Raw genomic sequence first — 5936 nt, forward strand, 5'->3', positions numbered from 1 at the left:
GACATCAGCAGTGATATCCCTCATTCCACAGCCTCTTCTGAATCTGGCTTGAACCTCTGGACGTTCTCTATTGATGTATGATTGCAGCCATTTCTGTATTACCTTTAGCAAAACTTTACTTGCATGAGATATCAAAGAGATTGTCTGATGATTTATGCATTCCATTGAGTCACCTCTCTTTGGAATGGGCACAAATATGGATCTCTTCCAATCAGTTGGTCAGATCGTTGTCTTCCAAATTTCTTGGCAGAGATGAGTGAGTGCCTCCTGTGCCGCCTTACTTTCTTGAAAGATTCCAATTTTTACTCCGCCAATTCCTGGTGACTAGCTGGGTGTTAAAACAGAAGCACAGCACAGAGTCAATCCACAAAAACTGGGACAGGTGTTTTGTTTTGAAGCTCCAAGTATTTAAGGAAATCTCAGTAAAAACACTAGCTGACCACAAGGTAAGTCTTCAACAATCAAGAATAACAAATATTAGGGAAGACAGAGATTATTTGCCGAGTTACCACATTAGTATATTTGAATGTCCAGTGTTCAGCAAAGCAGGAAAATATGACCCATTCAAAGAAAACGTGGACAAGAAACCATCCTTGAGGAAGCCCAAATATTTGATTTACTAGGTAAATAATTTATTTTTAATTGGCACAAAATGATAGAAACCTTTATTAACAAAAACATCAAAAGGTGAAGCTATTGTTTCTTGACATATTCTCCATCTATGAAGAGCAGCCCATGGCACTTTCAATATTCTCCTCTTAACATCATAACTCAAAAGCATCAATTCTTCTACGGCGTTCCTTATTCCCTGTCCAGCTTTCACATAGACCTAGATAAATGAACAGCCATTCTACGTTCATGGGTTGGAAGACTTAATATAGTTAAGATGTTAATACCAGTTTTAGTCAGAGTTCTCTAGAGAAACAGAATCTGTGAAGCACATACATATATAAAAATAAACAAAGAGAGAGAAAGATAGAAACGGAGATTTGCTTCAAGATATTGGCTAATACAATTACAGTACGGGCGTGTCTAAAATTCTACAGATGAACTGACTGTAGAGATTACTGCCTGTTTGCAGAATTGAGAGGTGTGGGAGGGCTTGTTGTTGTTAAGTGACTTTGAGTCAGTTCCGACTCACAGCAATCCTGTATAGGGTTTCCAAGGAACAGCTGATGGATTTGAACTGCCGACCTGGTGGTTCACAGTCCTGTGCTGATCCTACAGTGCCACACCAGGAGTCCATTGTTGTTAGGTTCCATCAAGTTGGTTCCAACTCATAGCAGTTCTATGAACAACAGAATGAAATATTGCCCAATTCTGTACTATCTTCACATTCTTTTTATGTTTGAGCCCATTATTGCTGCCATTGTGTCAATCTTGTGGGAGGTCTTCTTTTTTGCTGGCACTCCACTTTACCATGCATGATGTCCTTCTCCAAGGATTGGCCCTCCAAACAACATGTCCAAAGAACAAGAGATGAAGTCTCAACATCCTCACTTCGAAGAAACATTCTAGCTGTATTTCTTTCTTGTTCGTTATTCTGTCAATCCATGACACTCTCAATATTCTTCTTCCACACCACAATTCAAATGCATCAATTTTTCTATGTTTGTCTTATTCACTGTCTAATATGAGGCAATTGAAAATACCATGGCTTGGATCAGGCACAGTTTAATTCTCAAAGTGACATTTTTGCTCTTTAACACTTCCAAGAGGTCTTCTGCAGTAGATTTGCCCAATGCAATATGTCATTTGATTTCCCGACTACTGCTTCCATGAGCACTAATTGTGGATCCAAGCAAAATGAAGTCTGACCATTTCAATCATTTTTCCATTTATCATGATGTTATTTATTGGTCCAGTTGTGAGGATTTTAATTTTCTTTACATTGAAGAGCAGTCCATACTGAAGGCTGTAGACTTTGATCCTCATCACTAAGTGTTTTGAGTCCTCTTTGCTTCCAACAAGCAAGCTTGTGTCATGAGCTTTTCTCCAATACTAATGGTATGTTCTTCTTCATATAATTCATTTTCTTAAATTATTTGTTCAGTATACAGATTGAATAAGCATGGTGAAAGGATACAACCCTGATCTTAAACCATTCTGTATTTCCTTGTTCTGTTTAAATAACTACCTCTTTGTCTATGTACAGGTTCTCATGAACACAATTAATCATGAACACAACTAATTCCCATTAGTTGAGATATTTCCCATAATTTGTTATTATCCACACAGTTGAATGCCTTTGCATAGTCAGCAATGATGTCAGCAATGATATCCCTAGATCCAGTCTTCTTCCAAATCCAGTTTGTATTTCTGACAGTTCCCATTCAATGTACTGCTGCAACTGGTTTTTAATTATCTTCAGCAAAATTTCAGTTGCATGTGATATTAACGACATTGTTCAATGATTTACATACCCTATTGGGTTACCTTTCTTTAGAAAGGATCTCTTTCAGTCAGTTGGTCAAGTAGCTGTCTTCCAAATTTCTTAGCATTGACCAGTGAGCATCACAAATGCTACACCAGTTTGCTGAAGCATTTCAATTTATAGTCCATCAATTCCTGGAGTCTTGTTTTTCGCTAATGCCTTCAGTGCAGCTTGAATTTCTTCCTTCAATACCATTAGTTCTTAATCATATGGTACCTCTGAAATGACTGAACATTGAACAATTCTTTTTAGTACAGTGACTCTGTGTATTCCTTTCATCTTCTTTGGCTGTTTCCTGCATTATTCAGTATTTTACCCATGTTGTTGTTGTTGTGTACCACTGCATCAGTTCCAGCTAATAGCAACCTTGCATAGGGTTTCCAAGAGTGGCTTGTGGATCTGAACTGCTCATATTTTGGCTATCAATCCAGTGCTTATCTTACAATGCCACACCAAGTCTCATAGGTCCTTCAATACTATAACTTGAGGCTTGAATTGTTTCTTCATTATTTCAGCTTGAGAAATTCCAAGTATGCTCTTCACTTTTGGTTTTCCCACTCTAGATCTTTGCACATTTCATTGTAATACTTTACTTTGTCTTCTCTGACTGCCCTTTAAAATATTCTGCTCAGCTGTTTTACTTTATTATTTCTTCTAGCTTCTTTAGCTTCTCTACATTCAAGAGTAAGTTTTGGAGCCAAGGGGCAGGGGCAGGGGCAGGGATTAGAAAATCTAAAATCAGTAGGTCAAATTGCAGACTAGAGACATCTGCAGGCTTGCATCCCAAGATCTGTAGATGAGGTGGTGGGAAAAGTGCAATGGAGGGAGGGTGAGTTCTGCCAAAATATATATTTATACTCTGGAGGTAGAACACACCCTAAGGAAACTCCCTTTTGCAACTGACTGATTGCTTAGATTAGATTATGTAACATGATTAAATTACAGAGCACTAGTTTATGTTATGAAATAGCAACTAGTCTAATTTTTTATTAAATTGCTGGGAAATTTAACCTAGTCAAGTTGATACCTAAAATCAACCACCACACTACTCAAAGTAATACACACATTCAATGCAATCCCTATAAAATCACAACAGCCTTTTTTATGCAGAAATGGAACAATCCATTCTATAAGTCATGTGGAATTTCCAGGGATCTTGTAAAAATAGACTAAGTTGGAGGAGTCACAATTCTGATTTCAACTGAATTAAAATTACAGTAACCAAAAGAGTTTGCTATGGACTTAAGTATAAACATATAGACCAATGGAAACTCACCAGCCACTCCTCGGAAACCCTATACAGGGCTGCTATGAGTCAAAACTGAGTTGATGACACTTAACAATAACAATATGTTGTCAGAATAAAAAAAAAAAATTGTTTTTTTAAATCAAAGAGGTTTGGTTTCAAAACAAAGCAAAAACTGGTTCTGTGACCTCCAAACTCCAGGAGCAATGAGTCCCAGATGATCAGTTCTTTGGATTTTCTACCCCAGGTGAGTCTTCATCATGAGAGGTGGTGAGAAGTAAAAGTTTTCCCAGTGTGAATTCATTCTCACTGTCCTGAAGTAGGAGGCAACAGACCAATCTCTTTGTGGGTGATACCCAGAGTACCAGTGAGAAGTCCCCACTACATCTGAAGTAGGCCAGCTCCTCTCATGACCAGGTAAATGGAGAAGATCAAGGACTGAGGACCAACCAGTTCCCCCAGGCATTTGTTCTCTTAACCACAAGGATCAGACATGTGCATATGATGTAATGAACTAAAGGCTAAAGGGGATGATGACATCATAAGAAAGAAACTATGTATGGAGTCTGCTGACCAATGGCTAATTGGCTGAGCAAAGAGAAGGGAGGTATGCCATCAAAAATGACACCCAATGACAGAGTGTGACCTTCACCATTGCCATTACCCAAATACTCTACATTCCTTGACTTTATAACATGCAATCATAGGTTAAAATGAACAGGAGCAGGTGGCAAACAGGGGGAGCAGTCCAAGCTATATAATGACATAGCAGTGTGCCTGAAATCTGCAACTGAACAAGGAGCTGAATTACACAATGGGGAGTGGAATTTTCTTACAGTTGCTTATAAAAATAAATAGAAGCCTGCAGATTATCTTGGAGGATTGCCTTAAATATTAAGCACAAAATTGAAGGTTCCAAGAATAAAACAGCAAATGGACCAAGAACAATAAGAAAAAATGAGACTGCACTATAAGACATCTACAAGGATACATTCATTCTTTTGAAAGAATTCTTTCACAAGCAGAAAGTAAAGTCTTCTACTTGAAAATGAAAGGAGACTATTGGTTACTTGGCTGAGGTTGCTGCTGGTGATGACAAAAAAGGGATTGTAGGTCAATTAAAACAAATATACCAACTGCTTAGGACACCAGGAAAAAAGAAAAGAAAATATAACCAATGCATCAAATCAGATTAGAACTGACCTTTTAACATCACTGTTCTATTATGAGATTCTGAACTATCCTGAAAATTCCTGCTCTCTTGCAAAGATAGTTTTTCATGATGCCAATGATAAACTTGATATATAAGAGCCATCTAAGATCATCTACTAATAATACAGTTACTGAAAGTATTGTTTGTAGACATCTTACTCAAGGAGACAAAGCTGAAAACAGTGTCAGAGGCTTCATGGCGGCTAGGGTAGAGGTGCAGTGAGGTCCGATGTTAGCAATACCACAAATACCAAGCAAAACAGATTCAGGGCAGAGCTCCAAAACTCAGAACCACATAGGTAGGAATATTTTTTAAGTTTGAAGGCTTATAGCTAGTGGAACTTGTAGCAGAAGTAAGAAATCGAGTACTATTGAATCTGCTGGACTCGGTGGCCCAGAGTCAACAACTTGGGTGAGACCAAATGGCAAGACCAAGTGGGGGAGCAGGCACACCACAGAAAAAAGCTGCAGGAACCTTGGAGCAAAGGCGCACAATACACTTTGTCGGTTTTGCTTTGTTCTGATTTTCTTTTCTTTTTGTTTTTTGGTATCTGTTCATTGACACACGCCCCCCAGCTGTTTGTACACCTCCAATTTTGTGACTAGAGGGGATGCCTTACCAAGTGGACATCCCCTGCCCCCACCGCTGGTAGGTTCTGCTGCCACGCATGCATACAAATACTCTCAGCCCAAGAGCCAACCCTGAACTGTTTTTTGTTTTTTTGTTTTATAAGAGAAAAGGCCAGAACAAGGGGTGTGGAGAGGGAAAGAGTTTAAAAACAAAACAGACAGAAAATTAAACTAAATCCCGAGGTTCAGCATAACAACCAACAATGTCATCTTCAAATCTATCAGACAGCTTTGAAGGCAAGAAGCTGAATGAGGACATTAAAGTCATACTCATATTAGAATACAGATTTTATTTTATTTTTTCTTTCCCTCCTCACCCATTTCTGCAATTCCAGACTACAGTATCCAATCTAAATTTGTTGTTGCTATTGTGGTAGTGGTGGTGGCATTTTTATTTTTCTTGCTTTTTTGCTG

The sequence above is a fragment of the Chrysochloris asiatica genome, unplaced genomic scaffold (genome assembly GCF_000296735.1).
Source record: "Chrysochloris asiatica unplaced genomic scaffold, ChrAsi1.0 scaffold00033, whole genome shotgun sequence".
NCBI lineage: Eukaryota > Metazoa > Chordata > Mammalia > Afrosoricida > Chrysochloridae > Chrysochloris > Chrysochloris asiatica.